The 26,065-nt window shown below is 37.8% G+C and overlaps 1 long non-coding RNA gene across 1 annotated transcript in view; it reads right to left on the bottom strand.

The window, feature by feature from the left end:
* The window catches only part of LOC124986510 (uncharacterized), a 209,999-nt gene that overhangs the window by 74,693 nt on the left and 109,241 nt on the right, over positions 1-26,065 (bottom strand). The window contains exon 2 of the long non-coding RNA XR_007109017.1: positions 5,670-5,744. This is a non-coding gene — a long non-coding RNA (uncharacterized LOC124986510). The remainder of the gene's footprint in view (positions 1-5,669; positions 5,745-26,065) is intronic.

Genomic DNA, 26,065 nt, shown 5'->3' with positions numbered 1-26,065 from the left:
ATAATACTTTTGCTTTCCAAAAAACACAATTAAGACAACAAAAATGCAATCCATGAACTGTGAGAAAATACTTGCAAAACATATATTTGATAAAGGGCTTATATCCAGGGTTGTTATACACCCTCAAATGTTATATGTTCATATGTTAAGTATATTACATTCGATAAGAAGCTACACAATCCAAATTTATGTGCAAAAAATTCAAATAGGCTAACCCAGAAGAGGGTATGCAAATGGTTGATGAGTTCAGGAAAGAGCCTCAACATCATTAGTCATCAAGAAATTGCAAATTAAAATCACAGAGTTACCACTGTGATTTTAGAATAGCTAAAGTTAAAAAGTCTTGCAGTACCAGGTATTGTCGGGGATGGAAGCAACCAGAACTCTAATACATAGCTGGAGGAATGCAACACAGTAAAGCCATATGGAAGAACAGAATGACAGTGTCTTGCAAAGTTAAACATAGATTTAGCATATGTCTCAGGAAACCTACTCCTATATGTTTACCCAAGAGAAATTAAAGCATATTTCCACACAAAGAATTGCACATGCATAGTCACAGCAGGACTATTCATAATCACCAAAAATGAGAAACAGCCCAAATGCCCATCAACTGATAAATGCATAAACAAACCAAAGTGTAGCTATAAAATGAAATACTACTTATTAATTAAAAAAAAACTATGGATAAAAGTGATGCAGATAAATCTTAAAAGATTTACATTAAGCAAAACAATCTAGACTCAAAAGATTACCATACTATAGAATTCTACCTGTAGGACATTCTGGAAAATGCAAAACTATAATGACAGAAAGCAAATCAATGGTTTTCTGTCACTATCTTTAGAACACCCTTTTTTTTTTTTTTTTTTTCGAGAGGGAAGACCTCTCCTGAAATTGATAAAACCCACTATGGAAAACAATTCAACAAGCATTCATTGAGTGTCTGCTGCCTTGAACTCTGGAACCAGACTGTTGGGTTCAAATTAAGGCCTATCACTTCATAGTGTGACCCTGCTGTACTTCTGTTTCCCCATCTAGGAAATCTCATAGGATTGTTCTGAGGATTCAAATGACCTAATAAGTTACAAGTGTTGAGAACAGGGCTTTGCACATGATCAGCTTGCCTTTATTATAATGTGTGAGATGCTAAGACTACAGAGGGATAAAATAGGGTTCGCTTTTGTAGTTTGTTTTGATGAGCTCACAGTTTGGTAGAGAGAGAACAAACTAATAACAACATGTCGAAAGGGACACAAAGAGAGGAATGTTTTAAGTACTATGAGAGCACAGCTGTGTGAGCAGTTCATGGCGGTGGCAAGGGGAGCTTGTCAAGGAATCCTACAAAGAACAACTAAGTTTCAGAGGAAATAAAGTAGTTCTTCAACCTGAAAAGAGTACAAACCATGCCTGCTACGTGCTGTATACTATGCTACATATTTTACACAGGCCATTTCTCTTGTAATTGTGGCAATCACCCCAAAAAGCACGTACTGCAGGACCTATTTTGCACATGAGGAATCTGAGTGTGAGAGATAGTGAATCGCTTGCCTGAGGTCATAAAACTAGTACTGTACATGCCATACACAATGATCCAAATTCAGCCCTTCTGACTCTGAAATCAGAGCAGAAAAAACAAAATAGCAAAGCATGGGATGAGTTTGGGGAAAGCACAAAGAGCTCAGCATGACTAGAACATAAAGTTGGAAAAAGGAGGACCTAGAGTCCTGCAACCAGGTCTCAGACAGGGGACTCAGTTTCTGTACTGAGCAGGAAGGCTTTTAAGGCCTTCTGTTTGAAGAGATTTTATTTAATAAGCATAGTCCTCCTTTGCCAGATCTTGATATCCATGGCACAGGTTTGTTAAAGTGTTGTCAGTGACCACATGTGTCTGAAACGCTGAGAAATTTATTAGAAATTCAAATTTTTGAGGTACACACAAGTCCATGGAAACAGAATCTTTTTGATCTGGGCCCTGAACTTGCCTGTTTAAGAACTTCCCCAGGTATTTTTCATATATAGAAAAGCTTGAAAACCCGATAGATTGCAGATTTTCTCAGTTCCCTGTCTCTCTAGTCTCCAAGAGCCAACTAAGCTCTCAAACCTCAGTGTGAATATAAATCACCAGAGAATTCTCTTAACAATCAAATTCTGATTCAGTCAGGGGAATGAGGGACTGAATTCTGCCAAGGGCTGTGCTCCACAGACCACACTTGGAGAAACAGGGTTGAAGAATATCCTGGTCCAGATTTCTTCTCCTTTTCAACCATCCCTCTTGCTCTTGTATTTATCTCCAGACTACTTCTCCAGGTGGACTGCACTTTAAAACAACCTTCTATTTATTTACTGTCTAAAAATTTTGTACCTTTGCCGAGAGGCAATGATCAAGCTATTTTATTCATTTACTTGACGCTGAAAAATAATACTTCTTTAATTTTTTTTCTTTGATGCCTGGAATTGTGTCCTGAAATTCTGGGAGGGCCTAAGATGTCAGGCTGATAGTATACAAAACAAAGGGATTGAAGATAACACAAGGTGTGCAAAATTGACCTTTTCTTAGGTATAATGCATATCATCCATATCATCAGTCATGGGGACCTATTAATATTTTCTTCAACATGTTCTTTTAAATAATATCATGAAATCAACAGGGTGCCATCTCTGGACTCATCAAGGATTGACTAAGGAGGATTCTTAGTCAGAATGAATCTCCTTATTTAGAACCTAAGGAGCCTGAGCATTCAGGTCTCCTGTGCAGACATGCTCTGGAAGCCTCTCCTTGCTGGCACTCCTGCCGGGAAAGAAGCTGTGTGCAACTGACTGCCAAGGCTTCAGCTCCCTGGCACCAGGCAGTGGCAAAAGTCACTCCAGCAGAAAGGCGTCCTTTGCACTCAGGGTGAGAATGGATGCTTTAGAAAATGGCTACAAGTTCCCAATACTTTTTTCCCTGTGCTATGTTTTTAAAGCACTAATCCTTTGCAAGTTCCCTAACTTCACATCTTTGCAGTGCCTTTTCTAATGTATGTCTGTTAATCTGAACTCATTCTTGGCTTGGCAATTCAGTTACTTTACCTCTGTGGTTAAAACTTTTCTGTTATTTCCACTTAATTCAGATGAACTAAATAGGCACCTTCAGAAAGGGACTACATTACCCACTCTATATCAAATGGACAGTACTACATGCCAAAGTTTCCTTAGAGGCAATAGTCTTATTTGATTCGATGCGTTTTTTGGTGATTCAAATATATTTTGGTGTGAAATTCTACATCTTTTCCATGAAGTCTTAGTTCTGAGACTAAAAAAGAACCTACCAATCAAACATCTAACATTGTTTTTAAGATACATGTTGTCAATGGAAAGACAAATCTACACTTTGAAAACTGAAATTAAGACACTCTTTGTTACTTCATCCTAGATGGAGTCACCCATGCCAAGGATGATTCTAGGAAAATTTGGAAAATAATTATAATTCACTCTTCTCCATTTTCTGTTTCCCTCCATTCTCTGCCTTTCTTCCATCACCAAGTTATTCTTTCATTGAATATTTTTTCTTGAACACCAACTATGTGTCATATGGCTCTAGATTCTAGATATATAACTTAAATCAAACATAGTTCCTGCTCTCACAAAATGAAGGAAAGTAAGAACTTATAACATAATGTGTTCCATTCTTGATTTAAAGTGGTTACCAACCAATTCCCGCCACAATTTCATGTTTAGTGTCACCTAAACATGAATTTGGATTTGCAAGGCTGCTTATTTTTTTGCACACAATATCACTATGCCTACAATTTGTATAGCTGCCACTAGGAGACACAAGAGAGTCTTAGATTAAGTAATATGTAGTAGCCCCCTTATCTGTCACTCTATCTCAGTGTGTGTGTTCAATAACACTCATTTTGCTTAATAATGGCCCCACAAAAGTAGTGATGATGGTAATTCAAATATGCCAAAGAGAAACTGTGAAGTGCTTTCTTTAAGTGAAAAGGTGTAAGTACAATGAGATATTTCAAGAAAGAGAGAGAACATTCACCTAACTTTTCTTATAATCGTTATTTTGTTATGAGTTATGATTGTTAATCTCTTACTATGATTATTTTATAAATTAAACCAAATAAGTTTAAATTTGTATGTATAGGAAAAAATATAGTTCTCAAATGTAATTTCCAAGCATAAGGTGGGGGGCAGAGAATTGCTGACTTTCCCCAAACATACTTCTCAGAATATTTAGCATGCAATTCAGTATTTCTTTTTGTATAAAAGAAGTTTTCACTAAACTTAATGATATAAATAGAAAATTACCAACTGACATTATTTATCATATAAAAATTTCAATAACTATATAACATTATTACTACTGTTTTGACAGAGTCTCACTGTGTTAACTCTATTCAGGCTGGTCTCAAACTCCTAAGTTCAGGTGATCCTCTGGCCTCAAGGCCTTCCTGGCTGCTGCTTCTTTTGTGGTTGTCATTGTTTGTTGTTTGTTTGTTTTGATTTTGTGGTGCTGGAAATTGAACCCAGGACCTCATGCTGCTATGCAGGTGCTCTACCACTGAGCTAGATCTCTAGGCCTGAAATTCAGGTTAAAAGAAAGTTAAATCCATACAAATAAATTAGTCCCTTCAAACACATGATCCTGTCAGTACTTGTTCAATTTAACGCAGTTTTGCTTCTTAGACTTTCTTATGATATATGATATAATATGAAATATATATCTGGTCCTTTTCTCCAGATCCTGTAACAGCTTCTAAATAAAACAATAGGAATTTCCCAAGGAAATAAGAGTGAGAACAACATCTTTTGTCATTCATACCAAACCATTTCTAACCATACCTGAGTTTATGCTGAGGACACTGGGGGGATGGGGGATGGTTGTTAGAGGAATCAACCATGTGATTGGAAAGGTAGACTTCTCAGGGACAGAAGTGGGACTGGAGATTAAGTCAAACACCAGAAGCCAGTTAATTAATCATGCCTACAAATTGGAACTCACATAAAAACCCTAAACAAAGAGGTTGGGAGATCACTTAGGATAGATGAATATATCCACTTGCCAGTAGGGTGACACATCCCAAACTCAATGGGTCCAAAACGTTCTGACCCTTCCAGGTATTTCCCTGTGTGCCTGTTCCTCTGTTTGTATCCTTTATAAAATCCTTTATAATAAATGAGTAATAGTGTTTCCCTGAGTTCTAAGAGCAGTTACAGCAAATTTCTGAACCAGAGGAGGGGAGTGGGTCAGAGTGAAATTGTACAGAAGCATTGATAATACACTGCTTGCGATGGCATCTAAACTGGGGGACGGTCTTGTGGGATTGAACCCCAACCTATGGGGTATGCAATAGATCTGGAAAATTAGAATTGAATTGAACCATTGAAGTGCAGTTGGTGTCTGAAAAGAATATGAGAATTTCCTGGTGTGGAAAACCCACACATTCGGTGTCCTAAGTGTTGTGAATAGAGAAGCAGTATTCCATTAGGCCTGAACAAAAGATTTTCCCTGACTTAACTTAATTAGAAACATCTGGTCTATACCCACTGGATTGTGCTTTAGAGCTACTGAGTGACATTTTACCTTTGACCTTCTCCCTGGGATCAGTCATCATTTTAACCGTCTGGATCCCTGATAGACTAGATGGGCCCCATTTTCCCACCCTTGCACTCACCTCCCCACCTGGAAGGTGCTCCATCTTCTCAGATGCCCTCTCTTCCCAGTCCTGGCCTAATTATTCATCCCTCAGCTGGAATAAAAAGAATAGGAGGTTAAGTGACATGACTGTAAGGAAATTATCAAGTTTTCATCTCTTCAAATCAGGAGAAAACCTGACCCCTGCCCACCACTCCAGATCACTCCAAGCCTTTTTCTAAATAGCCCGTTCTTAAGAGGTGGTTTTATATAATATAACCATAAAATTTATATAGTAATAGCAATATTACTACAACTATGATTTGTGTATTAAAATCTTATTTTATCAGAGTTTGTTTTTTTTTTTTTTTGTACCAGGATTTGAACGGAGGGGCTCTTAACCATGGAACCACATCCCCAGCCCTTTTAGTTTTTTTATTTTGAAACAGGGTCTCACTAACTTGCTCAGGGTCTCACTAAATTGCTGAGTCTGATTTTGGACTTGTGATCCTCCTGCCTCAGCCTCCTGAGCTACTGACCCTCCTGAGCTACTGACGTTACGGCTATGCACCACCACTCCTGGCTTTTACTGATTTTTTTAAACTACATCTTATACTTCTCAGAAGGATTTGAGATGATTTACACACACACACACACACACACACAAATACACATTTATACTGTAATATCACCAAAAATATCATAAAGGTAAATAGAGGAAAAGAGATAAAACCTGATAATACTAAGAACCAGCTACCTCCACCACTGAAATTTGAGTAAATTGGCCTTATAAATCATATGTAACCTTGAACAGTATTTATTTGGTGTTTTGTATGATGATTCCCACCCCCTACCCCTGCCTTTTAGTATATTGTTTGTTCTTTGGGAACTAGAAATGGACCTTAGCCAACTCTTTTATTCAAGGGGTTTTTGCAAAGGGTTGGACATAAGCTGGATTTTCAATAGCAGTTTGCTGAATTCACTCTGGATTTCTAAATTCCCTCTCTTATCTTTTAAGAGCTGTGCTTTATTTTTTTCTTTCTAGCATTTTAATATGTAATTTAAATATACTAAAATAGAACCATTTTTAAGATACAGCTTTAGGTGGCTTTCTTTCCTATGATATCAAGATGTTAGTTTATAGAATATTTCTGAAAGTCATTTGCATTTTTAAAGGTTGAGGGAAATACCCTCTCCTTTCTGTACCTTTTATCAATTTTCTGCCCCAGAATGTCCTCACATAACCTCTCCACCCACCAGACAACCATGTCACATAGGTGTGTGAAGAGCACCATCTTCAAACCAGAGTTAAGCTCTTACCCCTCCTGCTGCTGCTCCCTCTAACTCTTCGTAAAGATGTCACTCCTACTCCACTAAGAAATAGCAACAAATGAAGGATGGTGGAATGAGACAGACATCATTACTCGATGCACATTTATGATTACACGAATGGTGTGAATCTACATTGTGCACAACCATAGAAATGAAAAGATGTACCCCATTTGTGTACAATGAATCAAAATGCAGTCTGTAAAAATAAAAAAAATTTCAAAAAAGAAGATTTCCATTCCTTCTTGGAGGATGAGTACTGTCCAATAATACTGGTAAATTTTATCACACACAATTTATCTTAGACCTCAACCTTATCAACATTTTCTAGAAAATTTCAAACTACAAGGAAAAATTTTAATGCTTTCAATATTCAGTTTATCTTTTGAAAATGTAAACTTTATATCAAAGTCAAAGCTAATTACATTTACTCCTTTTTTAAAGTCCTATAGCTTGTTCTTTTCTATTTTTAATATCAAAACCAGAGTTATTCTTTTTCCACATTTTTATTGGTGCATCATAGCTGTACATAATGATGGAATTTGTTGTTACATATTCATATGTGCACACAATACAACAACACAATTTGGCCAATATCACTCCCCAGCACCTCCCCCCTCCTCCTCCTCCTCCCATCCCTTGTCTCTTTCCTAATTCAAATATCACTAACATCTGTACTTGACCAAGTATGCTATAAAATGTCATAATTCTTAATCCTTGATTGGTTTAATCATTAACACATCTTAAAATATTTCTGCCTTCCAAATTTTAACAAAAATATTTTTATTGAAAAAAAAACAATTGATTTAATGTCTACCTTTGATGGGAACTTCCTACAATACAGATTTTTTTCTGTTTTATTTATGCATATTCTTCTAAGCATCTAGACCAGTGCTTTTCACAAAGAAAGGAGACTAATTAAATACTTGTGAATAAAAAGCAATACTCTTTTTCTTTTCTTTTCTTTTTTTTCCTTTTCTTTTTTGGGGGGTACTGGGGATTGAACTCAGGGCACTCGACCACTGAGCCACCTCCTCAGCCCTATTTTGTATTTTATTTAGAGATGGGGTCTCACGGAGTTGCTTAGCACCTTGCTTTTGCTGAGGCTGGCTTTGAACTCGAGATCCTCCTCCTCAGCCTCCTGAGCCACTGGGATTACAGATACGCACCACTGCCCCTATCTCTCTCTTCTTGATCCATGGTTCTTTTCTTCACCACTGCAGTTTCTTGAGGAGATTTTACTCATTTTGTTAAAGTGATGTAAGAAGATATAGGATATTCTCCAACAAGAGTATGCCCTTCTAAGCCACTAAAGGACAGCTGCATTCTGGGGCTCATCACCCTAACATGGTCTTGAATGAAAATTAAGCGCAGAGCATGCAGAAAACCTGAGATTACCTCCCCACTATCCTCAGCCTACCTTGTACTCTTCTTAATCTGCATTTGGTTTAAGCAAGCCTTCAAAAAAGGCTTAAATTACAAAAAAAAAAAAAAAAAAAAGATGATTTGGTTGGAAATTAAAGGTTATGTAGTTAAAGGAACTTAAATAATTCCATTAGGGGGGAAATAAAGAGGACAAATTATCATAAATAAAAATGGTTGAACAAGAGATTTGTCCAAAAACAGCCAATGACTGTACAGCTGGTGGAAGAACAGGGAAGGTAAGCATCTAGGATCAGAAATGCTGGGCAGCACAAGGACAGTGTCCAAAGGATACAGTGAACTGTAGGTGACAAAATTCTTAAAATTGCAACCAGGCAAGCAATGGTTCTATGGCTTAGGGCAACCAATAATAATTATGAGAGCAACTTACAATTACTGAACACTTCTACATATCTAGCACATGTTGTCTCTTTAATTCTTATGATTCTGTGAGGGAAATCTATTGTTTCCTTGTGTTTCAAATGAAAAAAAAAAAAAAACTTAGGTAAGTAAAGAAATTGAGGTGAAGATCAAAGGAGTGACTAGGTTTCTTGCCCACACTCACTCAGTTAGACATGGGCCCCCACCCTGGGCAGTCTAGTGGCTACACAGAACACTTCACTCCATGTCCTTACTGTAGGCTTGGTCAGTGCAGAGGGAGTTGGGGGAGCAGGCCACAGGAGAAAAGGGGCAGCGGCAGGTGGTGAGTCAGTTCACAGATATTAGCTAAGACACAAGGTAGGCTTGCAGATTAGTCAAGAATTAGAATGTTAGGCTGGTAAACTGAGGCAGAAGCCAACGTTTTAGGGAAATGAAGGAGAGGCTTAAAGAGAGAGAGATCCCGTAGCACTCATCCCTGGCACGCAATATACAACCCATATCTGGTGGGATTTATTTTGGGTGCAGGAGAATAAGACTAAAGTCATCAATGTACTTTCGGGCATGGGTAGGACTGTCACAGGGAGAGGCGAGCTGCAGAAGGACTCTGGGGAGACGTGCTGATCAGGCACTGCTGCAGCTCATACCGTCCACCAGCCCAGGAATCGAACTAAAGCAACTTAAGAAGAGCTTGTCCACCCTCAAGATCCTAGTAAAGACATGGATGTTGCCCACAAATTTCAGTCAGTGCAGCTAATTCATAAGGGCTAGTCATAGAACTAATTCAGAGCCCTTTGATGCCCCGTAAAAGAATGCATTTTTAGATAGATCAATAAACTATTAAAGCTCAAAACCCTCCCCATTTATTCAGGATAAATCAGTCCTTTGGGAAGGATCAATTGTTTAGGTCAAAGTCTCCTGCAATTGCCTACAAAGCTTTAAAAAAATATATTCCTGGGTGCCCACTGTCAAACTTATAGGATTAGAATATCAGGTGAGAGGGCACAGGAAATTGTATTTTTTAAAAACATTTTGGAGAATTTTGAAGATCTGTATGACTCATCTGCATGAACAAAGGCTGTGAGTAGCATTCACTGATGAGAATATTCCCCAAGAGAGGCATTTTTATTCCAGTTTCGACAGGGGTGATGCCACTGCCCCGTTCAGAGCACTCATGTGGAATTGTCACCTCATTTCATGTGATCAGGTACCTGGGACCCAACCAGCTAGAGTCCATCACTCAGACAGTACATGCTGTTGTTGCATGGTAATGGAATAGGGTCTTAAACTGGGGCCTTCGAACAAAGAGGATTTGCAAATGATGCAGTCAACCATGGATAAGCAGGAAACAGCTTACTAAGTGGTTGGATGAAATGGAAACAACACAGCAGCTGTTACACAGAGGTAGGTTTGGGTAGTGACTAAGTGTTCTCTCCCCTAAAGTTACAACAGGTGCTCAGCAGAAGTAGTTAGGCCAATAGCTGGATTTGCTCCCATCCCCTGGGTCTTGTCTACCACTTTCCATTGTCCTTTTCTGTGAGACAGGGATTGAGACAGTGGAGAGCTGACTTTAAACTATGGGAATAGTTTTTCCCACAAAGAATACACTTAGAACTGTTGGGGTTTGTTCTAAATTTTTTACAAGCACTATTTCATTGATAAACAACTTTAGGTCCTCAAGATACCTTAGCAGAAAAGGAGTCTCTCATTATTTATTCCAAGGATCCACAGGTTTTAGTCCTTATCTCCCAGTAAGTGTGGATGTTTCTTACATAGTAAATGGCAAGAAGCTATTTCCACCCCACTTGGGGCAGCTTCAGAGGAGGTTAACTTAAATTATACCCTCAAGGGCTGAGATTAGGTAAAGGATGAAGTTATTGATAATGAGGCTGGGTCCTTCCCTGTGACTTGAGTTCTTCATAATCCACTCTGCTGTCTTCCTCCTACTGAATAGCTCATGCCTCTGCCATCAACTTGACTGGAGACATATTGGTCAAAACAAGCAGGAAGATACTTCAGAGTTCAACCAACTTTGCTATCATCTGCCTTTTTCTGATATTTAAACACAATCTAAGTTGCCGAACACTAGAATCAATTTAAAAAAGAGATTGGGCTCTTGTTAGGAATTTAAGAAAAATGTGATAACTTTTCTGGAGACATTTTAAATGGGTCCATGTCAAGAAGATAGGGGCAAGAAGGAAGGACTTAGCACAGATTCAAGTAGAGAATATACTACCTTTCAGAGGATGGTGGTCTATAGCAATCAGTGGTCCAAAGACAAGCTGATCAAGAAACCCTAGTGGGGAAAAACATAGCAAAACACACCAAGAGTGTTTGAAAATCAGCACTTCCTACAGCCATGTGACTGTATTTTCCTCAAAATGCTGTCCTTGTCAAAATGGCTGACACAAGATACAGCCTAAATCCAGCCACTTCCCCCTTCTCTTGCACAACAGCCTTGGCTTTGAACCAATGTCTCAAAGATCAGGTAGAAGTCACCGTCCCAGGCAGCCTAAATATAGTGAGAGAAATGGAACACCCATTTTTTTTTTTTTCAAGGTAAGCAGGACCTTGCAAGAAGCAAAACAAGAATTTGGATTTGCTGGATAATTTAAACAGCTAAATGGATGAATTTTGTAGCCTAATTTGTTCACAAGCTAATAGCCAATGGAGAATGATGTACAACCCTCAGAATTGCTTGTGGTAACAGACAAATCCAAACAATCCATAAAGAACCAGTGTCACATAATGGAAAAATAAAACATGTAAACAAGTTGGCAGCTTCTCTGAGCCCTGACTTCTTGTCCAAGTTCTCTACAGTGCAGTAAGGAAAAAGTCAGGATTTAAAGTTGAATGGCCAGGATTCAATCACCAGCTTGCTTTACCTCACTTTACCTCTCTCAGCCTATTTCTTTATGTCACATGCAAATGATAACCATATGGACCACAGGGTTACTGTGACGATCAGTAATAACAATAACACTTTTATTACTTAAATGTTTGCTGACATCAGGAAAACTTGTAGCACAATGCTCTTGGAGAGTATCCTCTTTTCAACCACTTAGGATGAAGGCAACATGGCAGAAATGGAATAGAATGTCCCTTAGATCAGAAAACAAAAATGTTCCCCTGTTGTAAAAGGTCTGCAGGCCTCTGTGCCTGCCAAACTTTTCAAGTATCATCAGTCTCCTAGTGAGTATTACCAAGGCCCCCCAACTGGCTCCCTTAGTCATGTATGTGAATCAAACCATTTCTAATGCTCCTCTCTCAATGCCAAAAGCTTTGGGAAATCACAGGTATACAGGGTGGATCAACATGACTACATTATTAGTCAGAGAACAAACATTCCAGGTAAGCAATTTTGTTTTCTCCCAAAGATTAAATTCATTCCCACCTGTGGAGATTAATGGGCTCCAGGGATCTTTCTCTATATATTTAACAATGAGATAACTAAGTGGCAAAGTCAACAATAATCAGAAAGCAGGTGCAAGGAACCAACCAACTTTCTTACAAATATTATTTTTCCTTAAGGGAAATAAGACACACCTTTAATACAACAGCCCTGTAACCTGAAACACAGGGAGAGGAAGGTTGCCAACCAGGAATAGTTTCTATTAGAGTGATCTGCTTAAACTCTGGTCTTTGCAGGAAATGGAGTTCAGGACACAGTTACCCAGGCTAAAATCCTTGAACCTAACTTCGATTAATTTCTTCTCTCAATCTACCAAAGCTAAACCCCTACCCTGGTGATTATTCCTTTGAAACATCTTCATATTTTTTTCCTTCTTTTTGGTTTCCACTTAACTCTACCATCTTACCTCTTTCTACCTTAACTCTCAAGTGCCCCCCGAAGTAGTCCTCTAGACCCTTCAAACCCATACTGCCAACAACCACCCAACTGTCAAAATCAAACAGGCCTCTACGAAGGCATGTCTTAGCTCAAAACATAAGTTGAGCTCCATATTCCTTAAGTCTGACCTCTTCCCCTCTTTAGGTCCTTTATAATCTGACCGCACCCTACCAACTTGGCCTTATTTTCTAGTCCGACTGGCTTCCTCACCAGGGTCACATGAACACATAAGACACACCCCCACAACGCTTGCTCCACTGCCCTCCACTACTTCACACATGCCTCTCGTTGGCTCTCATCTAGAATGTTCTGCTTCTCCAAATGCTTACCCAAACCATGCTTATTTTTCAGGACCCACGGTTAACCTCTGTTCACTCCTGCACAGCTCAAGAAACATTTTCCCTGTACCATTAAAATTCTACCACTTAATGAAACAGTTGTATATTTTTCTTCATTCATTTCATACATGTACAAGATTTTTGTCCACAACTAGATAATAAATCAGGTCAGAAAATGCTGGTCCCTGGACTAAATATGATCCCAAACACATTTAGTTGATCCCTCTTTTTTTTTCCTTTGGCACACCCCCATTACTGCCTATGGGATTTCCTCAATGAAATCAATCTTCTGCATTGGATCTTATAATCATTTAAATTAAGAATACAATATGGGGCTGGGGTTGTAGCTCAGTAGTAGAGCATTTGCTTCAAATGCATGAGGCACTGGGTTTGATCCTCAGCACCACATAAATAAATTTAATAAAGGTATTGTGTCCATCTAAAACTAAAAACAAAAACAAAATTTTAAAAAGAATACGACATCAGAATATGCATCAATAAAACCTCTACATTTTCAGTGTAGGAGAAAAGGCAGTAGATGAATTGGAAAAATCACTGAACAATGATTTAGGAAATTGGCTTCTAGGCCTCACCCTGCCACTGACTATCGCTATGGTCCTGGTTCAGCCTCCCAGTGTCTCTGCAAAAGGGTGGGGTTGAACTGGGTGACCTCTGAGGGTTCTTCCAGCTCTCTCTTTCAATGATTCTGAAGCTGCTAACAGGACATTAGAGCCTAGTTTTGTCATCACTGAATAGTAGAAGCTTAGAGGTTTCTCTCCAGGAAGTAGAAAATCTCTGGGGCCTTCCTGTTTAATCACAATATTAAATTGAAAAGTTGGTATCAAATTATACTCCTTTATTAAATAGTATACCATAGGGCTGGGGAGATAGCTCAGTTGGTAGAGTACTTGCCTTGCATGCACAAGGCCCTGGGTTCAATCCCTAGCACCGCAAAAAAAAAAGAAAGAAAAAAGAAAAAAAAAAATAGTATGCCATGGTAATCTTGTAGGTCAAATACAAAAGAGATGAGTGGTTAAATCTCATTCTTTGAAATTATTTATACATATTGAACCAACTGAGTAATGGCCTATCTTGAATTTGAGTGTCATGGAACTATAAAAATAAGCCAAACTCAAGTTTAGATGGGAAAGTCTAAGCATGAATATTGAATGCCACAGTGTAAACCTAAGAGAATTTTATGCATGAATTCTGAAAAGCAAATATTTCTCCTGCATATTTTAAGTAATAAGAAATAATAACAAAGTCTGCTATAAATCCCTGAGATCTTTTTTTCCTTTCCTTTTATTTTCTACTGATCTTGAAGATGAGAGAGAGTTTCTTTAAAGGAAAAAACAGAAGAACCAAATTATAATAAAATACTTGTAAATGATACTTTTGAAAACAACACACAGAGGCAGAGAAGTTTTCTGAGAGAGAAGTAGACAAGAAGGAAATGATGTTAAAAGGGGCGGGAGGGGTCTTCCAAAGATAACAGTCAAATGATAATGGTAAATGTGTCATAAAATCAGAAACATTGTGATTCTGCTTTGGAGATTCCATTCCTTCATTCACCATTCATTTACTCCTGCAGTGCTTAGAATATGTAGTGGGCACTTAGGATCTAATAAAGGGCAGGACACAATGTCTGCTCAGCAAGAACCAAATATCAGGTTTAAAGACAGTGGCATCCTCATAGACACACCCCTGACTGGGCACTTGCTCTGTGCCTGGCACTGTGCTGAGGATACCAGCCCCAGCAGGCAATTACCATCTTCATCCCTGTATAATAAATGAAGAAACTAAGGTTTTGGAAAATTCAGTAACTTGCTCAAAGCTACAAAGTAGCAAGACTGACTTTCAAGTCTAAGTCTGTCTAATTTCAGATGCGGCACCTTCCCCCCACAACCCCACCCTAGAAAGAGTGACATGCAGTGCAGCGAGTGATTACAGAGATAGGAGCAAGTTCCTGTGCCCTCTGTTACTGGTAGACATCTCTCACCAGAACTCAGAATTCCGTCCTCCTCTGCGCTCTGGTCTTGGGCTTCAGTACCTTCTGAAATGGGTGTGTGTAAAACTACCCATCATGTGGTTTAGAGCAACTGCACCAAGGCCACCAGGGGATCAAAGCAAAACACTTCAGTTGCTTCCCATTCTTTGCTGATCCTCAAAGAGAAACATACACTCATGCACACACACACTTTACTGCCACAAAATTCCCTCAGAGTCTTTTATTTAAAAAGCACCCTTTTCTTCCCACCAAAACGAAAATGATTTTTTCATACATGTTCAAAAAGTGAAATAAAAAGAATATTTTTTAAAAAATCCTCTTTCAGAGAGCGAAAGGCCCCTGGAGACTTTGGGGAAAATGACTCTAGGTAGCTCCCTGGCTGTTTGGTTCTTCTGGGTTGAGCAGCTGTCAGAACTAAGGGGACCCCAGAGGGGCCTAAGGGTCACAGTCACAGAGAATTGTGAAGCTTTGGGCCCTGGGGAGGATGCTAGGAGCTCAATGGGAGCTCAGCCCCACCTGCTGTGACCCTGCCTGGGGGCCCTCATGGAGACCTGTTTTGAATGACAACACTGGTAAGGAGGTTTTGTTTATGTGCCTGTGATTTTTTTTTTTTTTTTTTTTTTTTTTGCCTTATTGTGTGTGTGTGTGTGTGTGTGTGTGTGTGTTCCTTGTAAACCGTAAAACCTTCCGTCAGTCATAGCAAGAAGACTTCAAAGAAGAGCAAAGAAAAGGTTTGGGGCTATAGTGAGGTGTTGCAGATACCAACCTTACCTCTTAGAGCCCAACAGCAGAAGGGAATTAGCTTTCACCTTATTAAGTATTACAGCCTAGGCATTATGCTAGGACCCTGATTTCATCTTCACAATAACTCTTGAGATATTAATACCTTCTTTAACAGGAAGGAAAGAAAAGGATGAAGCTCTGGACAACACTAAATAACTTGCAGAGATCACACACTAGTCAACAGGGGCCAGAACTACAGACCTGCGCCCAGTGAGAGACTTCTTTCTGTGAAAAGTAAGCAATAAGAAGAAATCTCAAAGAGGAGATGAAAAATTAACATCTTAAATTTATTCATATCTATTTAACTAGATACTCATTTGATTAGGAATTATAAGCACGAAAAAAACATTTTAAACTTTATCAAAGGCATACTGTAAAAAAATAAGACTCCTCTTAACTTTCAGTTCCCTTCATCAGAGGTAACTGCTGCTAATAGTATGTCAAGAAAGACTACACATATGCAAACGTACACATGGGCACACAGTCCTTTTAAAATTTTTTTAGACAAATGGCAGTATTGGTCTTTGATATCTAGCATATCTTAGAAAATTTCTATATTAGTACATTTAGACCAACCTCAGTCTTTTACCAATTGTTAAAAATAATCTATTTCATATATGTAAGAAAATTTATTTAACTATTCCCCTATGAAGTGGACATTCATTAAGTCATTTCCAATCTTTTGCTATCACAAACAATGCTATATCCTTGTGCACTCCTCATGGAACACATATGCTAGTATACTTGTGGGATATAATCTTAAAAAGCAAAATTCCTTGATCAAGAGTATGTACGTTTTGAATCTTAAGAGACAAAGCCAAACTGCCTCCAGTTTATTAACCTAGCACAGTTTATAAACATGAATTCTTAGGGTTTCCAAAACAGTGTTCTAATCTGTGTTTAAAAGAAAAGCACCCATGTATCCACCTATTTCTTTGAAAATTGCATGATTCCTTCAGAGTGCATTGGGGAAAACTATTTTTTAAGGTCTGGACATTACATTCCTGAAGTAAAGGAAAATTTTCGAGTTCTTTACTCTGCAGAAGATGTTGACTAAAAGCATCTGATCATTAGTTGGATGATGTTGATATAATAAGAAAATGGAATAAATCTCTAAAAACAAGCAGTTGGCTGTAATTAATCAACTTAACCCACCAGAGTACTATCAGAATCACCCTGGGTATCCCAGTAACTCCATCAACCTACTATATACAACAAAGCCAAGGTAGGCTGTGAACTAGAAAGGGAACATCTGCCCCAAGTTTAAATATTTAAAAATCTAAGCTAGGCACAGAAGCACTTGCCTGTTATCCCAGAAACTTTGGAGGCTGAGACAGGAGGATTACAAATTGGAGGTCAGCCTCAGCAATTTAGTAAGTCCTATACAACTTAGCGAGACACTGCATCAAAATAGAAGAGGACTGGGGATATAGCTCAGTGACAAAGCACTCCTGAGTTCAATCCTCAGTACCAAAAAAAAAAAAAAAAAAATATATATATATATATATATATATATATATATATATATATATATGTATATACTGCCTGTCCCTGTTGATTGGGGTAAAAGGTCATGGAGGAGGGGCAACATATCAGAAACAAAGACTAAAGAAAGACTGAAAACAATTGGGCAGTGTTTCCTAACTGAAAGAGAGGGTGAAACCAATTTAATAGAAAAGGAAAAACCCTATAGTTATATTTTCTAATATAAAACTTCTCCGACGAAGTAAGTAAATCCTTAATGAATCTGCAATATCAGTATATTCAACCAGCGTTGCAGCCCAAACAAAACCACAGGGTCCAAGCAGGAATGCTGAGCTTCGGAGACCATCCTAGCCTTGCTTACTTGAATCTGCTAAAAGTCTGAGTGTCATCTTCTCAGGACGCACTTATAAAATATTCCTCTTCTACATGGCAATCACCTTACTGAAATGTTGGTGTTTAACATCTGTGGAAAAGAGCAAACTGGCAGCCATGGCCTGGAGAGGACAAAGAGCAAGTGACTTAGATGGACCCTGAGTGTTAATTAACATGAGAGGGAATTTGTCTCTGGAGCAGGTGATGAGGTCCCAGTCATGTCGTATTAACGATCGTCTGTAGCTTGGCTTTGTTTTTGAGCTTGTGCTCAGATATTACATGACTAAAACAACAAGTAAATGTGCATTGCTAATACCATCTGTCAAAGATTTTTAAACCAGGTGGCGCCCTATAGAGCTGCATATTTTAACCATTTAGGGAAAGAGCCCTCCAGCAAGCAACAGAATGCCTTCGAATTAATTATTACTTGTGGGATTTTTCCCATTAGCAACCAACAGCATATTGTCAAGCAGGCATTGTTGGGAGTTGTTTGACTCTTTGCAGATGCACTTGGATTCTTGAGTATAGTTTACTGGACCTGATATGTTGTTATAAAAATCACAGGACTGAAAAAATGATTTTAGATGGACATACATATTTCAATGCATAAGGTCTGAGCATCTGGGTCAACTGCACAGGCAGGAGGAAGTTGTTGGGTAGAAATGTTCTGTTGTCCAGCCCACATCTGTCAGCTACATATACAAGTTAACCTGATTTGACATTGTTACTTCTACTCTTCTGAAATTTCCTCCAAGTTGGTCACTAATTCACATTAGAGTACCATCCATCACCACTCAGATAAGCTTTGCTCCACTCTCATTGACTGGATTTGATTGAGTGATTGATCAATTTCCTATTATTCTGTGTTCTGGACAGAGAAAAATAATTTGAAACACTCATCGTCAAATTGCATTTCAGGGTTCATTTAGCTCAATGTGAGTTTCTATGATTTATTTCTCTTTCTCCATGCCATTGATTGAGCCTTTTCTCTATCATGTACTTCTAGTATAGAGGAGGTTTTCATGGCAAGGTTGAACAATCTATGAAAAATAGAATGATGGAGAAAATTTAGAATTCTAAGAAAAGGAAATAATGAAACAGAAATTCAAAGATTTGTCTTTTAAGTTTTAGGTAGAATGGATAAAAAATAAATGAACATACACTCTTGGCTCTCTTTTTCTTTTAATTTTTTGTTCTAATTAGTTATACATGACAATAGAATGCATTTATGCATTTTGATAAATCATGTATAAATGGAGTATAATTTATTATTTTTCTGATTGTACATATTGTAAGATCACATCTGTCATGCAGTCATATATGTACATGAAGTAATAATGTCTGTTTCACTCTACTGTCCTTCCTACCCCCATAACCCTTCCCCTCCCTTCACTCCCCTCTACCCAAAATAACTCTATTCTTCCCTAGTGCACTGCCCTTATTGTGAATTAGGATCCGCATATCAGAGAAAACATTTGGTCTTTGGTTTTTTGAGTTTGGCTTATTTCACTTAGTATGATATTCTCCAACTCCATCCATTTACCAGCAAATGCCACAATTTCATTCTTCTTTAAAGTTGAGTAATATTCCAACATAAATATTTGCCACATTTTCTTCATTTATTCATCTGTTGAAGGACACCTAGGTTGGTTCCATAGTTTAGCTATTGTGAGTTGAGCTGCTATAAACATTGATGTGGCCGCCTCACTGTAGTATGCTGATTTTAAGTCCTTTGGGTATAAACTGAGGAGTAGGACAGCTGTGTCAAATGGTGGTTCCATTCCAAGTTTTCTGAGGAATCTCCATACTGCTTTCCATACTGGTTGCACCAATTTGCATTCCCACCAGCAATGCATGAGTGTTCCTTTTTCCCCACATCCTCACCAACATTTATTGTTGTTTGTATTCTTGATAATTGCCATTCTGATTGGAGTGAGATGAAATCTTAGTTTTGATTTGCATTTCTCTAATTGCTAGAGATGTTGAATATGTTACATACTTCTATCATGTAATTTGTGAAAAATAGAAATAAAACCTCTGATGATAAAATATTCCAACATGTAAATTTATTTTACCCAAATTTCATGCAAGAGAATTTCTCCCCACCAACACTTAAGGAATACTATCTATTATGGGAGTTATATGAAAGCTAGTCATGTAACTATTGAGCACTTGTTCTATGTTCCTACAAACAGGAAATCTATAGGTAAGCTAGAATCTATTCCTCCCTACCAAAAGCCCTAAAAGGTATTTTTGCCTGATCTGTTTTAACCAAAATAAATCATAGGAATGTTTACTAAAATGAAAAGGAAACTGCAAAGAAATATGTCTATACTGATATCTCACAGATTATATGAGTTTGGTAGATTTATTTTGAGTAGTTTATAATGTTTGAGGTAAATTGATAACTTACAAGGCATTTGGGAAGAGTAGGGCTAACTCACACGTAAGTGACCAGGGAAGTCAGCTACACACAGGGGCCATGCCAATATCTTACCTAGACTTACACAGGTAGGTAGAAGCAGAGCCAAGACAAAACTCAGATCTTGCAACTCCTCCTTTATCTGGGGCAAAAGAATGGTGTCAAAGGAACCATTTCTGGAACTCTATACAGTTCTCATTAACTCAAATTAGATAATTAATGCAATTCTTAAAATAGATTTTGCTTTTTAAAGTTTTTAATTTATCTATTTATTCATTCATTCACTTCCTCTTTGCTTCCCACCTTGGTCTAAAGACTGATATAAGGTAGCTTAGAGAAAAATGTGCAATGCAACAGGTAAAACATTTATATCAAGAAAACAAATTGTTTCTCAAACTTTAGAAATATACAGTTGCCATAGGAAAACATGTTCTCATTATAATAAATTCTGAAAATAATTTTTCAATTGAGAATAATCTGCTAATTGGTGAGGCTTTGCCAACTTCTTTTGTGATTCAATTCTTCTTAGCTAAATTAATTTTCAGAAATGTATTACTACTCTGGTCCTTACTCTGCTCTTTAAGTTTTCTAGTACAGCTTGAAATCCAGACATATTGCTAACATACAGACATATTATAAATCAGTTCTAGCCAAGACATGAATATTAGGCACAGAAGTAGCCCCTGTACCAAGAAACCAAAAGCTGACCCAGACCCCTGTCCAACCCAGCAAAGGCTCAGACCTTCAATCTCATGAGTGGCAGCTGCTAATGGATTTGACAAGTCCTGGAAGGACCTGGCACAGTTTATACCTACATAAGTTCATAAGACCACAGTTATTATGAATAGAGCATTGTTTACAAATTGTTTTAATTTAGAAGTGTGGCAATTTATTTATTCCTCACTTTTCTGACTTACGAGGTATTATTTACAAATTCACTTTTAGGCCCTGGGAGACAGAAGAACAATATTTATGCTGCCAGTGGATGAAATTGGTATTGCTGACAGTAGTGTGAAGAATGTTTATAATTTGAGGTCACAATTTTGTTTTTATAATAAATGTCTCAATCTAAAATTATACATGCTCATTCATTTTTCAAGAACTGGTTAAATGTCATATTCACCAAGTCCCAAGGCAGCGTTAGCTACAACTTTTTTCCTTTATTCTTTCTTTCTTTCTTCTTTCTCTATTATACTACTTTCACTCTGCATTATAGTTGTGTAATTTATTTGTTTTTGTTTATATACCTGTTTTGCTTCCTTGATTAAATTTCTGAAAAGCAGAGGATACACTGTTTGGGGTTTTTGTCGTTACCATTGTTTAAATGGTTTGGGCAGTTTATTGTTATATATTTGAGTTTTTATTTTTCTTTCTTTGTTGTTGTTTTGCTTCTTTCTCTTATTGCTAGAATAAGTATCTAATAAAGTATATAATTGAATAAATATCATCACCTTAATAAAGATCCTTACAATGTTTTAAGTTGTCTTTTTAAAAGTAGACAGCTTTAGGATTAGAAAATTCCATCAGAGGCTTGGGACTCCTCCTGGAGTGAATCCAAGTTGAGTCTATCTTAAAGTTCTAAGAAACAGGCAACTGGGGCAGGGAAAAAAGATTTAAAATCTAATTTTTAGGGCCTTCTTAACTCCTTATACCTTTTGTCTTCCTTATCGGTTGCTTGAAGCAATATAGAGTAGAAAGGTGATTATTTATTTTTGTCCCCTCTTCTCTCTTCCTTCTGGTAATAGCTCCCCTTCAAGTACAGTCAAGTACAATTGCCAATCAAGATGCCCTGTCTCCTCTCACAGAGGAATGGGTACCTGACTCATGCTGGGCCAATTAAGTCTTCTTCGGAGAATATGAACTTGGAGCAGAAGGACAGAGTGCTGATTGGCCCATCTAACAAACAGTTCATTCCTAGATCTTCTAAATTTCTTTCCTTGCCTTTCCTGAGGGTGTTTGAACTTCACCATTTCCAATAAATTACTTCTCTGATCCAGTTAGGCAGAAGTGGTTTCTGCTTACCACCAATAAATAGTAACTGATAGAATCAGTGAAGTCAAGATTCAAATTCTATCTGATTTATCAAAAAAACCTAGCAAGAAGAATAAACTCTGGACAGCTCCAATCTGTTCCCTGGCCTCACTTTATCTCTTCTAACTCACCCCACAATCCACGTAAATAATCTGAGAAATGCCAGTCTCACTTCAAAAATCATCCAATTCCTAAAGTTATTCAGTCTTCCATATTCATCTCCCTGGCTAACACCAACACACTTCGCCTACAAAAGAAACCTACTGGGTTTCAAGCCTCCTGCAGTATTCAACCCTAACCTGCTTATTTCTCACTTAACCACCCACCCACTCTGTCATAAAAGCATTGGCAGTTTATTTTAGTACTATTATGAGATGTCCAAGTCAGCCATATGTCATTAGTCCACTCCCAGCTAGTTGTTTTACCTCTGGCTCACCAGCAATCACCAATGGGAAACCTAATTATAATGTTTTATTTAACACTCTAACAGTTTTCAGTATGCACCAGGCATTGTTCTAAACACTTTGTACATCTTAACTCTTTAATCCCTATAAAAACTCTATGAGATAGGCACAAATGAGGAAAATCAGGCATAAAGGTTTTTAGCATTTTGCTCAAAGTCTCTCACAGCCTATAAACAACAGAATCAGGGTTTAAATGCAGGCAGTCTGTCTCCAGTTCTGTGCTCTGCACCACCAAACCATGGCTTGAGATGATGAGTTTATTACATGGCCAATTAAAAGGAAGGGCTAATTATATTTTAATCTGCAGCAGCTGACAGGGTACACTGACATGGAAATGAGATTAGTTCCCACATGTCAAAAACCTAAAAACATCAAGTCAATTTAGTGTGCCCTCCAGGTCTCCTACTTTCTTAAACGCCATGGAAATAAGCCAAAACAATTCTACAGTGGTTTCTATTCACCTTGAGAAGATTTTTATGCCCTGGTGGAAGGTGCTTTTGTTTTTTAAGTGGTCTAAAATAAACATGTTAATTTTCTAGAAAGTTTGAAATGTAAATCTAGTGCTAAATTTTTACTCCTGGTCTAAGTTCAGTGTTTTGGCCCCTTTGAGGAAGGGAGAGAAGATGTTGCTGCACTTACACAACCAGTGTTGTGCCCCATGACTGACTTTCTAACTTCTCTCTTCAGTCCAAGGAAACAGATGAAGTGGCAAATCCCTGTCCATGGGCATGGATGAGCAGAGGCCAGGATATCAAATCTCTCCTGGACCTCATGTCCCTCCTCTCTCTGGGTTTGTTAAGCCATTCCTAAACTATGCTTCAGAGTATTTTTTATTATCCTGTTGGTATTTTAACTTGCTATCAAAGATTATTGTAGTCATTAATAGTCTTGCTGCATTATCTGAACACTTTTTATTTTCCTTGAATCTTCAAAAGTTTTCTGGAAGAGTACATAAAACAATAATTTGCATATTGAATACTAAATTTAACTGTTAAGCCCTAACTACAATACTTTCTCCTCCCACTGAGCACAACAATCTAAATAGATGGTTCTTGGTTCCATGAATATTAAGCATCCTGTGCCATGTGGAACTCCTGTGATATAAACAGCATATAGACAAAGTATTACTACCAATTTTCTAATGTTTCTAAAATTGGAGTGAATTATAACTGAAAGATAACATGGATATCTGTAGGAAGTAGAATTGTTAGTGAACTTTAACATCTGTCTTTTACTCATATTACAGATCTTCTACAAAGAACATATTTAAATAAATGAGCAAGGCAGTATCATAAAGAACTTTTGTCCATACCTTGATCATACTTGTGGGATCACTGTCATATTGCACCAAGTATTTTTTTAAAAATTGTAATTAACAATAAAAATGAAATGAACAAACTAATCTGAATTTTGAAAGAAATATATTAAAATATTTATTCATGTAAGTGAAAAACTAATTTTTCTTCTTATTCCATAGTTACATTCTGACCATAAAAGAAAAGAATCATTTTTCTCTAATGGCAATGTGGCATCAGAGGGATAACAGTGTGAGAGAGATCTGACTTCTGCTGCCCATGAATGGGCTCTATCAGTTCCCTGGACCTTGGTTTTCTCAACTGCAAAATGGAAATAATAATGCCCAGTTCACAGGACTGTGAAAGCCCCTAGGGTAGTTCATGACACAGAATAGCCAAACAATAAATGTCCATTTATTTATTCAGAAAAACTTACTGCCAGCCTCCTCTGTGGCACTTGTAAGGTATGGGAACAAGTAAAGTAGAAAAAAAAGACTTCAAACCTCTGCTCAAAGTGATTGTAACCCAGAGAAAAAGACAAAGGATCTAATCCATTCAATACAATGAACAAGTATTTAGAGGGGCTAGAAATTAACCATTTAAAAAATTATAACAAACTAATTTTTAACTTCTACTATGGAGTTCCCATTTTTCCAGACTGTGGAAACTTAACTAGCCAATTTGGGATTCTTCCATTTCTTTGGAATAGGCTGGGAGTGGGTGAGCATCTGGTTCAAGTTATGTGCTGGGCTGTCCTCCATCTGGTCTTCAGTAGTTGGTCCAGGCAAGTCACTGCTGATTCTCTTCACGTTCCATATCAGAAGTACCTTGGGGTCCAATTCTTTTTAACCCAATTATCTTTAAGATACATGAAAACACTCTGTTGGTCCCACACCATACTGGGCCCCAGTAAATGCAACAGAACCATCCTCAGTCCTTTACCAATTCCATGTTCCTCTTCAAGACAAGAATATCATCATTTGCTCCCATGCCACAGAGGCCCTCTGGGACTTGCACAAGCTCCCCAAAACCTAATGATGCCCTGTGCTGCCATTTCTACCCTGGTTTCTTACCATCTCCCTGGGTTTTCCCTGGACACTCAAGATTCCACATAGCTTTCAACAAGCTCAGTCATTCTTCTTCTCCCTGTACTGAGCTGGGGAGAAGGAGAATGACTGGAAGAGTACATAAAACAATAATTTGCATATTGAGTACTCAATTTACCTGTTAAACCCTAACTGTAAGGTAGAGCATCTCACTTCTTTGTCAGGGACCGATAGTGTCCACTCTTACTTACTCCTGTCTGGAAAACTTTCTCTCTTCCGGAGTATGGAAGCTTTATTGGGCATAGTTTCTCCCAGTGATTGTTTTATCCAGACACATATGTGTTTCATTCCCTGCAGACTCCTGACTTACGGAACTCACAATCCAAGGAAAGACCAGGGCATCTCTTCCTAGATGAATCAAGAACACAATACTGAGACCAAATCTAGGGTAACAGAAGAAATGATCAGTTACTGTTTCAAACTTATCCCACCTCATAGTTCAGGGGGTTAAGACAGCTCAAAAGGAGACAGACTAACTCACCTGGGGCACTCAGAGAAGTCTTCACAGAGAAGGCCTGGCCAGAGCTGAGTCTCTAGAAGGAGTCAGAGCTCCCCTCAACAAGCAGATGGGGTGTAATTCCATGCAGAGGGAACAACATGTGCAAAATCACACTTTTAGATAAGTCAGAATTTAAAATGTATCTACCACAATTGTCAGAGCTATATAAATCACATCTCATTTTGAGAATAGAATAATTGTTGGAGCTGGAAAGTACCTAAGGGATCATCTAATCTAATTACTGCATGTAACAGATAAGGACATTAAGGTCCAAAAAGATGACCTTTAAGCTAATGTTAAAAGCCTTTTGCTCCCTTCAGTCAGGATCTTCTACTCCCAATGTATCCTATCAAACACAAGTTTAGGGTTCTTAATAAAGGTTAGGGGAAAAAAATAACTATTCTCTAAGAACTGCATTGATGTTTTTAAAGGAGAAAATCCTGGATTCTAGGAAATTATCCTAATAAATAATTTATGGAGAATATTTTGTACACAGATGTCAGAATGCTGTACTTATATTAGCTTCTTTGATACACATAACATCTCTTCAAGGTATATACTATTGTGCATACCCATTTTATAGATGAAGAAACTGAAGAATCAAAAGCTAAATAAGTGATTCTAGATTTTTGACTAATAAATGGTAGGTGGGTA

The sequence above is a fragment of the Sciurus carolinensis genome, chromosome 6 (genome assembly GCF_902686445.1).
Source record: "Sciurus carolinensis chromosome 6, mSciCar1.2, whole genome shotgun sequence".
Classification (NCBI taxonomy): Eukaryota; Metazoa; Chordata; class Mammalia; order Rodentia; family Sciuridae; genus Sciurus; species Sciurus carolinensis.
The sequence above is the reverse complement of the archived record's forward strand: the minus strand, read 5'-3'. Positions and strand labels throughout refer to the sequence as shown.